The sequence below is a fragment of the Podarcis muralis genome, chromosome 10 (assembly GCF_964188315.1).
Source record: "Podarcis muralis chromosome 10, rPodMur119.hap1.1, whole genome shotgun sequence".
Taxonomy (NCBI): Eukaryota; Metazoa; Chordata; class Lepidosauria; order Squamata; family Lacertidae; genus Podarcis; species Podarcis muralis.
This window is the reverse complement of record NC_135664.1, coordinates 26,474,171-26,487,197: the sequence shown is the minus strand read 5'-3', so window position 1 is coordinate 26,487,197 and position 13,027 is coordinate 26,474,171. Positions and strand designations below refer to the sequence as shown.

General features: G+C 42.7%; 1 protein-coding gene across 22 annotated transcripts in view; it reads right to left on the bottom strand.

The window, feature by feature from the left end:
- Nucleotides 1–7,798, bottom strand: part of NRCAM (neuronal cell adhesion molecule) — a 129,760-nt gene extending 121,962 nt beyond the window's left edge. For 4 of the 22 annotated variants that reach the window (XM_077934643.1, XM_077934641.1, XM_028747196.2 and 1 more), the window contains exon 1: nt 7,527–7,777. The gene's annotated coding sequence lies outside the window, so the exon portion shown is untranslated. Of the gene's footprint in view, nt 1–5,800; nt 5,823–6,630; nt 6,771–7,526 lie in introns of those variants that run through there. The other 18 variants (XM_077934646.1, XM_077934650.1, XM_077934649.1 and 15 more) reach the window with 9 other exon arrangements.
- Nucleotides 7,799–13,027: the final 5,229 nt, after the last annotated feature.

The following is a 13,027-nucleotide window of genomic DNA, read 5'->3' as shown; positions in this document are numbered from 1 at the left end:
TAACTTTCAGGGGTCCTTTACCTTTACCTTTAAACAAATATTCAGGCTGACTGAGTTCTGAGTTGATCCTGCATGTGGCCAGTATTCTAGCTATAGAGTTCTGCTCTGTCCCTGTCATTTACTTTATAACAAAATACTTCATGTATACTAAGCAAGCCCATTTCCAAGTGTACATGAATCTAACTGCTGGGGCTCTCCATACGCAAGCCTTTATAAGAGTTGTGTCCAGTGTTCTGTGAAGAAGAAGAAGAAGAAGAAGAAGAAGAGGAGGAGGAGGAGGAGGAGGAGGAGGAGGAGGAGGAGGAGGAGTTTGGATTTGGTATCCCGCTTTATCACTACTTGAAGGAATCTCAAAGCGGCTAACATTCTCCTTTCCCTTCCTCCCCCACAACAAACACTCTGTGAGGTGAGTGGGGCTGAGATGTTTTTCTGAACATTTCTGAACATTTCCTGAACATTTTCCTGAATGTTTGCCTTGCATAAAATAAAATAAAATATTGTCCTTTCATTTATGAAGATATTTAAGCAATACTTACCTAAATTCTCTATAAATCTACCCCTTGTCTCCAGTGTTCCAGCAAACAACATGAAAGTACTGGGGAAATAATTTTTATTTCATTCATTTCATTTAACATCCATTAATCAGGTAAATATATTTATATTTTTTATCTCCAGCGCTCTGTAACATCCATCCCATTACCATCAGACAGACAGAGTGAGTGAGTAAATGAGTGGGACCCCCTAAGAGGATGTAAACTTCTGGGTTGACATTTTTTGGCACAAAGGATATTCATGTGCCCACAGCAGTTTTTAGGCTCACCGCTAGGCATAAAACAGCTAGAACAGAAAGTTAATGAAGGGGTGGAATACATACAGCAAGATGAATTCTGCAGGCTAATTATACAGATCCTTCACAAGCTATCTCTAGGACATTTTAATTAATTTAATAAATAAATATTTAAAGATATCAGCTCTTATCCTCCTAGCACATATACCAGCGGGAGTGCCAGGATTTTCCAGCTGAAACATCACATAATGAGAGCTAAGGAAAAACCCTCAGGCTTCAAATTTATAGCCCTCCTGCATGGGTTCTAAGCCCCTTAGAAGAGCTACAAGTTGTCCCAACTTAATTATAGCTTGTTAAATTGACAATTTGAATTGCTAATTCACTTCTGGGGTCATTTGAGAAGCTACCCAATCCTGTACTGAGATTCTCTTGTTACATCCAAAATGTTTTGACCAAAACATGCCTTGTGCATCAAAAACAACCGCAAAAAATGTTTGAGTGTTGACAGAAAAGTGTACAATTCAAGGATTTATATTTTCTTGATGAATAGCTTTGTTTTTTAAAGTAATCACTGTGTTTACTGCTTTAAACTATGAACAGAAAAGCACCATATTTCCATCTCACGTGTTCTTAGGTGTCAAGTCATCCAAGTCAAACATCAAACAAAAGATGCAAAATAAGCTCCCCATTATTAATTCATTGATTTTCAAGATTAATAGATCTCTGTACTCAACGCACAATCACATGGGAAAGGCAGAAGAAGATAAGAAGAGTGTAGGCGAAACAATTTAGCAAGACAAGTAAATTTGATTGTGTGATGGATCCAAGGCCTTGGCCTTAAATGACATTTGAATGTCTCACTACCTACAATATTTTTTATAACCTTGTCAAATAACTAGATTTTTATTGTACATCTTAATCAGAGGCTGAACACATTTCTATCTATCCTCCTATGTGTTGGTTCATCACCATCTGTCACGTAAAGCTCCAGCAGATACGAAAATTTCAATTCAATAAATGCACTCTGCACTCAAACTAAGCTATCATTCACATTTAGACATGAGACTTGGATTCTTTTTCAGTGTTCTTCAACTCTGACCCAGCTCTACCCCCTCCTTCACTGAAAAGGGCAAAGACAACAGCCCAGCAAGTGGGACAGGCAAAACAGACCTCCTTTGTTCACTTTTTCCCCTTTCAGTTTTCTATTGAGGTAAATAACTGAAAAGCTCAGCCAGTCTTCAGTGCTTCTGAAGAAAGCAGTGCAGCTAGCCTGAAACTACGCCTACTGATCAACATATAAGAGTATTATGAAGCTGGTGGGACATCATGTTAGTCTTGCAAAATAATGTATCGAAGGGTAATTGATGAAGTGAATTTGTATTTATTCTCATTTTCTAAACATATAAACAAAGTGACTTTAAATAGTATACTTGACAAAATTTAAATTAGAGTTATTTATATTACATGTGCTGAATTTTTTGAATACTGCCTGCCCACTCAAGAAGGGGAAAGCAAATAATTCAATGCATAGTACATATGACCTCCTACATTATTCCCACAGCTCACACTGCTGAAAAACACACTTTTCTGTATGGATTTCAGCTGGGGTTTTTTAAATTGTATTCACAGAGCAGAATAAAACTAAAGTAAAACCTACTGCCATTCTTCCTAATGTCTCTTAAAAGCCTCCTTGCACTCTCTCCAAACAGATATCTGGCAGGTTGACAAAACAAAAATATGAGGACTATAATATGGTAATTCACAGAGTGATTTGGAGCAATTACAGAAATGGCCCATCAGTGGATATTCTGTATGGATTTATTTACTATTGATTTGCTCTGCTGAATATTTAATTGAGCTGCTTAATAGTCCTAACCAGTCTTTTTTTAAAAATATATATATAATTGGTGATTCTAAAATTTATACTCAGTTTCGGACTAAAGCTTCATGGGCTATATAAAATGAAATCACATCCTATTGAGTTGTGGTTTAAATTTTGTATACCAACAAGAAAGCTAAAAGTTTATACCATATCAGGTCCTTCCCCCCTGTTACATTTATGGTTAGAAAAATAAAGGCTACCTACTCAAATACATCACCATGCAATAGAGTTCACTGCACTGGTAACACCTACACTGATTTAAGCATCATTTGCATTGAGAAAGTTTTATCCATTTATAAATAATAATACAAGAGCTTTAGCTTCCTCACAATCAGTGGCTGGGAGCCAAAGTTCCGTATGTGCTCCACTGTTGCATAACAAGCTCTCAGATGTGCAACAGCTTCCATTTCACTTAGATTCTGGAGCCAAAAGGGATGTGCCCTCCCCCCAACTAAAGTAACTGTGAAATCCTTTCACAGCATACAGATGGAACAGGTAATTCAAATAAGCCCCTGTACAGGTAAGGCTGTGGATCAAGTTTTGTGGCATGATTACATCCCTCCCACAGCACCACCCTCAGATACTGTCATATGTGGAGCAGGGTGTCACACATGACATCTCTCCCACTAATTTCTTTTAAAAATGACATTTGGAAGGGAAGATGGAGCCCCTCTGGAATCTACTGCCTGAAGAAGCTGTTTCATGCTGCTTAACAGTAAGTCCATCTTTGTACTTGATCACACTACTTGTTGAGTGACATCTCACTCTGTACACAGGCCCTGATGGCAGCAGGCTAACCAGCAACAAATATGGTTTTGGTCCTAGATATTCTACATCAACCAGCAGTTGATTTATATGGTTCAGTTGCCCGATTATGATAATTAGTACCTGTTACAGAGATTAGTGTTATGTCATAGGTCAGAAATTATACATGCATCTAACAGCACCGTCAGCAGAAGCTGTGCATGAGGACTTCCACTTTTGCAATGGGGGCTTCCCTTCTCTCCTCTCCCCCACCCCCTGAAATTGGCCCGGGGTGGGTGCATGGGAGAACCAGCATGCAGGGGGAGAAGATGGAGGATGATACCACTTTGGCAAGCCGAAATGCTTGTGCAGACAGAACAATTGGAAAAGTGCCATGTTGAATTCCACCCAGGATGTTTTTTTAACTGGCGTTTTGCAATTTGTATAATGTGCTTTTAAAAGGACTATTTCAACAATGGTGAATGAATTGCTCTGTAAAATAGCTTGCATCGATAGCAATCTATAGATACTAGCACCATGAACACAGATAAATCACTCATTTGGGTTGCATTTAGCAGTCACAGCTACAAATTAATTTCCTAGCAAGTTTTGGAAAAACAGATATTTGGGAGGGGGGAGGCATAGTCTCTCTCTTTCTAATGTTCAAAGCTGGTGCCACTTCCTAAACAACTAAAACAGCACCATTCACACAGAAGAGAAAGATATCAGCAGAAACAGGGAGACATCCAAAGTTTGCAGAAGTGCATTGAAGTCTGAGCAATGCTGTGGCTAGGGAATGTTGCCTGACTGTTGGAGAAACCACACATATCTGGATGTAAGGAGAACAGGAATATTGTGGAGGACATAATTGACTGGAGTGGTGAGCAGGAGTACTCAATACTGCAACATTTTGTTGCAGCTCTCACTTGTATCATACCAATAGCATTTAAAACATTATTCAAATCTATGCCCCTTTAAAGATATGAAATAAAAAGTGATAGGTTTGATTTTACTCACCTTACTAATATTAAGTAACATGCTACTTATTTCTGTTATGTGTAAAATGCTCACAAAAAGATGAAAGTATAACATGTTTCTTTCACAGTGAAGTTTTAGTACATATCTATTCAAATTCAATGGGTCTTACTTTCAGGTAAGTGTGTGCATAAAGGATTGCAAGTTTCAGTCGCTGAAGTTTCCTAGAAACAGACCCCTGATCTCAGAATGAGTACGGACATCTTCATAAAAGGTATCATTTCAGAGCATGTGGAGGATGCAGATTAGACTATGTTTAATCACAAAGTGGCAAACAAATACACAATACTGTAGCTGAACGAAACCAAACTGAATAACAAGTCAAACTCAATTACTACATCTGTAGATGTAGGCTTCACATATGGGTTGGCAATCCAAACTACTACTTTAGGTGCACCTGACGGAATTTTTATACACCCCCTCCACCTTTTGAGCACCTGACTTGTGCCATTCCACAAACTTAAAACTTAAGCTCCCTCCAGCTTTAAGAACTACTTATCCTGCAGGATGGGAGTCTACTGTTCAAGACCAACAAGTTCAACTCCCCCCCCCCCAGGTGCTCTGAACCAATTGCACTCTCTATCTCTTTCTTTTAGGTCCTGGCTATAATTGACAACATACTCAATCTTCTACTGGTTAGATAGCCTGCACTTGAAGCATTTGTGTTATTCCTAGAATGAACATAGCAAAGAAAACAGTTGTTTCACTGTATAATCAATATAAAAACAGCAGTGTATTGTTAACTAAGCCACAGGAATCTGAGCTCAGGTTGACATGCTTTTTCTACACTGAACCAAAACTTTGCACAGCTCCCCCGAAAATTAGCAGACCACAACCCAGTTAATTAACACTTGTATCCAGGAGATTCGCTGCATTCATGGACATTTTCTAATGAGCGTCAAAGATGGGGAAAGTAGTACAGTAAGTCACCTCTGCACCCCCTATGGATATTCCTGTTTCACATATCAAGTCCAGTTGTTTAGACACCACTTGCTTTAATCCCAGTTGGCTTTGTAAACAACCTTTATATACAAGAATGCTGACATTCTTTTACACCTTAGTTTGCTTTCCCCCCTGTTATTAAAACATGTAGCTATTCTGTTACATTTTGTTATATATCATACACATGCACCCATGTCCACATATTCAACAGTGAAATGCAGAGGGCACAGATCATGAAAGCGAGATAAAGTAATAATAATTGAATGACCCATTTATGAGATTGCATTTTCTGGAAAAACAAAGTTGATATACATTCCGCTCAGGCTACCACCTGGCTAGTCATTTCTGTATAAGGCAATGCGTTCTTTTGGAGCGAAGTAAACCATTGCTTCGCAAAGTGGATCGTTTACCCCTTGATTATGAAAGAGCCCCTTTTCCAAACCGAGACTCATCAAATCTGCGTGGCACAGATGGAGGAGGAAAGAAAGACGAGCGGGCCTCTTAAAACCCTAATCCTCAGCTGCGTTGGCTTGATTCAGCATAGACAGCTCCTTTCCCCCCACGCAGACAGTTGCACAGGCTGCAAGGAGCCTGGCCCAAATCAGGCGGGTTTCCGCCTGGCGCGCGCGCAGTGGAGCCTCTGGCGGCGACTGGGGGGTGGCTGGCTGGGAGAGAGAGAGAGAGAGCTCGGCAAAGCAGGCAGCCTGTTGCCCCCATCAGCGGGCCTGAAATGGCGACTGTTGTCAACCTCCGCCTGGGTGGGAGAGGCTGAGCTACACGCTGGGAAAGAAAGCGCGGCAGGAGGGCAGGAGGGGCTGGCATCTTGGCCTCCGCCACTCCTTCCCAAGCATCCCGACCTTCCCAGCCCCAGGGCAGAGGAGCTGGGGACAGCAGACACTCCCCAATCCAGGCCACCAGCAAACGATCGCCGCTCCAAACTCTGGATGGAGGGATGGTGACAGCCAGGGGCTCCCATTTGAATAAGGTGGTGGTAAGGTAAGCCCCGCCCCGCACAATCGATCGCAAGACGTGGTGCGCGCACGACATTGGGATGGCAGTGCCCATCAACTTTGGGGGGGGGGGCGGGCAGGCACCTCAAATATGTCATGGGGCCCCTAGAAGTTGGCTCCTATGGTGATCGGCGCTTTCCGAAGAGGGGTCGGCCCACACCTGTAGCACACAAAGGTCTACCCCCCACCCACCCAACCCCAGCAAGCAAACCCAGCCCCACAACTCCTACCAGACACCCATCGTGGCCGCCAGAGGAGTCGTGACCTGAAAACAGGGTGGGCTGCTGCTGCTGCTACAATGAGCCTGGCTGTCACCCGCCGTGGAGATGCAGGGCGGAGGCACACCCACACGGCGAGAGAAAGAGCCACCTCTGCCATCGCACATCAAAGAAACGCTGGGTCGGGGGGGGGGAGGGGAATCCCGCCCCTCCACCTCCCCACCCCCAATGGAGGGAGGGAGGGAGCCTTCGAGGTTCAATGCCCAAGGGGCTCCCGGGAGTCCCCTCAGCCCTCGCGCGCTTCCTGTGAAGCGGAGGAGTTGGAGCCACCAGGATGGAGGGCGGGCGCGAGAAGGGACCTGCCTGGCTGGGCATCAGCTATGGCACATCCCTCTACACATGGCGACTTCTTCGGCCCGGCTCGCCGGCGGGGACATCCCCTCCCCGCCTGCTCGCGTTTCCCTGGGTGACCCCATTGCGGACCACGGCCGTTATATAATTCCCCTGATCCCTCCGCTTTCTGGCGGGGTCAGGGCGCGGAAGACCACGGCGAGGGGGTTCTTTGATGGGTTGTTTGCCAGGAGCGGGGCTCGTCCCTCCTCTCTCTCTCTCTCTCTCCTGCCCGGCTAACCAGGGCGCAGGAGGGTGGCTCCCAGCCAGGCTATCCCCGCAAACAGCGGCGGCCAGTTGCCATGGGGAGCTGCGGCGGAAGACGAGTTCGGCGTCGCCTCAGCGCCTGGGCTGGGCAGGGCTGGGCGCGGGGGCCCGCGCTGGTGGGTGACAGGCAGCCCCTCCCGCGAAGGCAGCCGCCCTGTTGCTACCGAGCGCCCCGCTGCTAAGACACCCCACCTCAAGACACCCTAATATATATATATCGCCACTCCATATATATGAAGCTCAGGACTCACAGTTAGCCGTAGGCGGGGGGCCGGAGAGAGATAGCGCGCGTCTCTTTCTCCTCAGGGGGCTCGCTCTCTCCTCCCTCAGGTCCAGCGAGCTTGGAGAGGAGAGCTCGCTCAGGCAAGGCAAGGCAAGCGCGCGCTCCAGAGCCTATCTCGCCTCCCTATTTCCGACCAGAACGAGCTCGGCGCGCGCGCGTGCGCGTGCGCTCGCCCCTGCCTGAGAGACGAGGAGGCGGGAGAAAAGGGATGAGCGCGTGGAAGGTGCCCTCACCCCACCCAGCTGCCTCCTTCCCAGACGCTGCGCGCGCGCTGCTGTGCCCTCCTCAGGCGGCGAGATTACTTCCACGCCGTCTGACAGGGCGCGCTGCCTCTCACAGCACAGACACGCGCCGCCGCTGCCATGCCCCCAAACCTGGGAGGGCGACGGTCAGCAAACGGCTGACGGGATTGTTATCTATCCCTCCCTACTGTTTAAGTTATGTAATGGGCGACAGGAAGCGGGACCTGTGTGCACCCCATTGTTCACAGAATTGTAGAGCTGGAAGTGTCCCCCCGAGGGTCATCTAGCTCAACCCCTTGCACTGAAAGAATCATAAGGGCTCAAGTCCTAGGGGCTGAGGTCCCTTCGCTTCCCCCCAATAAAATATTTGAGGGGGCCACCCCCCAAGTTGATGGGCATTGGAATTCAAATGGTGTGTGTGTGTGCCATGTCATGAGATTGATTAATAATAACAATAACAATAATTTATACCATGCCCATGTGGCTGGGTTTCCCCAGCCCCTCTAGGCGGCTCCCAACAGAATATTAAAAACACAATAAAACATCAAAACATTAAAAACTTCCTTAAACAGGGCTGCCTTCAGATGTCTTCAAAATTATGCAAGATGGGGCTTACCTGGGCGCCCCGAATATTTTATTCGAGTTTGCACCCCGGCGGGAATCTCAGCTAGATCATACAAATCATCTACTAAATCATTATTTGATCGCCAAATATGTATTTCATATCTCTACTGGATATATAAGCCATTGGTCCAAACACAGGCTAAGAAGAATGCACAAACTTTTTTTAGTATCGACAATGAATGTTTAAACTAGTTTGCATTATAAATTGCTGAATGATTAGTAGATTTATATGTGCACAAGCATGTATTCTTTAACATTCAACACATTCATTCTTAAGCTGGCAAGCTATGAACTCATAAGAATCTTGTGTGCAAAACCCAGTTTCAAACAGTAAAAGGGAAATATTGTGCTATTTGGGCCATTAGGACTGTATGATACTGCCTGGGGAGGCATATTTTCCACCACCCTGCAATATATGCACCCCATCTGTACATGCATGTTGCACACACACAGGTATTTAAGCAGGTATGTGGATTACTTGTATCTTGCTGAATTGGGGCGCATTGATTCTTTGCAGAAACCACAGAGAACTGTACTGTGGCAAAAAACAACCCAGGACAGAGATCCAAGCAAAGCCCCCCACCCACCCAAGAGTTTGTTTGAGCTGCCCACCAACTACCCTGATGCCTTTTTCCAATGTTAGAATTGCTTGTTTAAATCTAATTCAAGTAAGCTGCATTTGAGTAATTTGTACACTGAAAGGCAGGATATAAATAATTGCAATAAATAACGTGCCTGATCAGTGAGAAATAAGGTTATCTAACTCCACATAGAAATGTCCACAGAACAATGTTGCAAACGAAGAAGCCATAAGAGTATATGGTCAGTGAATAATAAAATATATTGTTCATACTTGCTGCAGATTCTTCAACTGGAGAAGCCACTTTAACAGCCTTTGTATTATTGCACTATAGGAATTTGTGCACCTGCTAAATCCAGGTTGCTGTGATAGCACTCCTCCCACCTTGTATTTCAATAAGGACTTGTGCTCGCATTACAGGAAGGCACGATTTATATGTTCTAAGTCTGCAATTCTATGCCTACTTAGTGAAAGCAAATCCCACTGAACTCAGTGAGACATACTTCTAAGTAATTGCATAGGTTTGGACTACAAAGTTAATGCAACACATTCCAGAGCAAACTAAGCTCCGAACCACTTAAATATATATATATTTTTACAGGTATAATAGCTTTTAAAAGTTTGCTTTCTGTAAAAACAACTAACACTTTACATGAATAAACAGCTATCAGAAGTGAAAAATTTGCACGTTTCATTTTTTAAAAACCTTGAGTAATAATGTAGTGAAACGGAAATAAGTATCACACCAAAGAAAGATAAATGTGTCTATTGTAAGATGCTGTACTGTTTGGTGTATATATATAGTAATGAGGTCTGCTTTTCCAGCATACCATCTACAGTATACCCTAATATAATGTGTTCAAAGAACTTGTCTAAGGGGGAAAAAGCACTACAGTGTAGTCTTTTAGAAAATACACAAAGATAGTACTGTGCTATCTGGAATAGGGCACTTGAAAATAGTTACCACCAAATGTAAAGCTTTAGTGCAAAGCTGTTAATTAAGCCAAATCCAAACCAGAAAAGGAGTTAAAAGCAAGGCAGTACAACCCTGGAACAGAAGTTTAGGGGGATCTCTGCCATTCCCAAGTATGACACAAAAAGTTCTTGCTTCCTTAGATACAGCACGTTATTTTCCATGTCAACATTACAAATTCCTACGTAACTAACTTCAATAAAGCTCAACAGAAAAAACAGAAAACCAGGATTTTGTTAATGAATTGTAGGAGCAAAATGCAGAATCAGAACTAGGCATTAATGTTTGCACCCACTCCTCAACACTCTAGCCCCTCTGTGAAGTAACTGGAGTTTTTTGATGTTTGTACGTGGGAGAAGAGATGATTGGGTTCCAAGCAGGACAAACGTGGAAAGCACTGCCTAGCCTGAGAACAGAGCAAGGCTTAAGAAGTTTGTTAAAAGCTGAAAATGTTATATGAATTGTTAAAAGCTGAAATTGTTATATGAAAACAATATCGTTATTTCTCAGAGAAAACACACACTGCAAGCTATAGAATGCCTACTCAAGATAGAGCAGCATAGCGTTCAATGGGTCTTAACCCTAACTGAAGTGGGTATAGGATTTCAGCCATATTTTATTTAATGGAACTTAAATTACACCCTTCATAATATGTCCCAGGTCAATTTGCAAATGATCTTTTAAACAAAATAATAAATTTAGAACAAACCTATTAAAAAGAAACCTATAGCACATTATTGGGGGGGGGGGGTAACCAACCAAATCACTGGATTGAATGGACTTAAATCCAAATTTTGATAAGTGTACTCTCTGTATACTATAGTTGGATTATACTCCATACAATTAAAATAGCAATCAAAGCTGCAAAGTAAAAAGTCACTTACCAACACTATTTTTAAGTACAAACTGTTAAAATACCTCAGAAAATAAGAATGCCTTAACCTGATCCCTAAGAGACAACCAAGTTGGTGACAGGTAAAGGAGGGGTTATTTTACCATGGTTTTGCCAGGATTCCCCCCCCCCCCCAGTGAAATACTAAGAACAGATGACACAGGCGGTGTGGTGAAAAAAAGAGGACCTCTAAATTAAGGCAGGAAACACAGCATGCTTTTAAATCTGTAGACTATAATTGTAAGTCTACAATTTTTACCAGCTGCCCTTAATAGAGAGCCTCCATCAAGACTAACTGGGCAAATTTTAGCACTACTAAAGCCATGGTCTTTATGGAAACAAAATAAGATGGTGGCTGAATAATACACTGGTCTGGTAGTCAGTTGGCTGCAGCATTCAGGCTACTAGCAAATCCAATGTAGATTGTGAAATAGAGGCTAAAGATATGATTAATCTAAAACACATACATCTATCTCCTGGATGCCCGGCTGAGTTGATCCAGAGGAAATTCTGAAAAATGGTGAACCCTTCTCCATGAGAACAGCTGGCTTACAGGCACAAGGTTAAACCTTGCAACACAGAAAGAGCTGCATGAAGCTACCATTTGATTCAAGTTAAATGATGGTATTTAACCTTTCCTCCTTTTAGCACTACACAATTAGGTTTGCATCATTAGAACATAAGAGCACCACCAATGATTTTCTAATTGCTATGTTACATAGCACTCTAATTTTTGCATGGTGATGTGCTGGGTTTTTGAAATGCGAAACAGGAAGACTTAAATTCCTCCCCAAAGCCCTGCAAGTTATTTGGTGTTTACAGAGAAAAAACAACTTATGAGCAGTAACTGCAGTTGCAAGATTTTAGATGAAGGCTTAAGAGCTCTAGTCAAAGATGAGACCATCTCTTATATTTCTTCTTCTCCATACTATGGAGAACATTCCTTAAAAATTAATACGTATGACACTAACAACTTTAGAACCTGCACTGAATTTACTTTCCGTTCTTTCCACATTACTTACAAGCAAAATGGAACACCTTTTTTCCTCTTATGAAGTAGACAGGCATGTGTGATTTATCACACTTGTATCCCACCTTTTGTTCCTGGAGCTGTACGTCCCACCCCACCTCCAATTTTATCTTCATAAAACTATGATGGGTCAGTCACCATCACAGTTTAATTTGGGTTTACCCAGCAAACTTCATGGCCAAGAAAAGAATGGTTGTTCACGAGGTATCTTGTTCAAGTGGATCAGCCTGGAAGCAGTGGCCACTCAGTCCACCTGACCCTGCCACACTGCCATTTTGATTCATCCAGAATGTAATGTTGTACATAAAGCAAGAACAGTGGAACAATTTGCACAACTGCCTGAGGGACAGATCTCCATCAAGTTGACAAGTCTATGCATATCTTCAGGTTGTCCAACAGAGAAACTAAATCCTAATTAGCATTAGACAAACTATACATTACCTTTAGGGCTAGGCATCCCAATATTTTCTTTTGTGAAAACTCTGTTCTGTGAACGACCTCAAACAGTCCACAACTGTTGCTGAAAAATCTTGAAACAAGAATGCAGAAAAGGGGTGGTACGGGGAAGTCGATTTTGTGTTTGTTTATGTTTTTGCTTTGTTTCTTTTTTACTTGTGAAAAACTAATAAAAATTTATAAAAAAACAACAACAAACAGTCCACAACTGCTAGCCTTTGCATTTCAGTTCACTGCTATGCACAATGCATAGAGAGACAGACTTAAGAGAACAAAACTTATAGAAATAAGCTGTCACAGCAATGAAGAGTAGAATGGAAAAGTCTCAAAAGGATTCATGACTAATAGCATCAAAAATAAATGTAGCATCTTTTTAAGAAAGGACAGAAACAGAAACAAAGTCAGACTAAACTGACATGTTTCAGTGCCAAATGATGCTTTCACACAGTAACTTGGAAATATCCAGCTTGTATCATACACATAGACTGGTATATATATACGCACAGGAAACACAACTTATAAATCCCTAAATCAGTGTCCAGCTTTAACAGGAGGCAGTCATTAGTGAAAAGTCTTACCTGATCCATTTGCCATTAAATATTTTAATCTTGTACAGATGGTTGCCAAAGGTACCTAGTCACTGAGCGTCAATTTAAAATTTTTTTTAAAGTA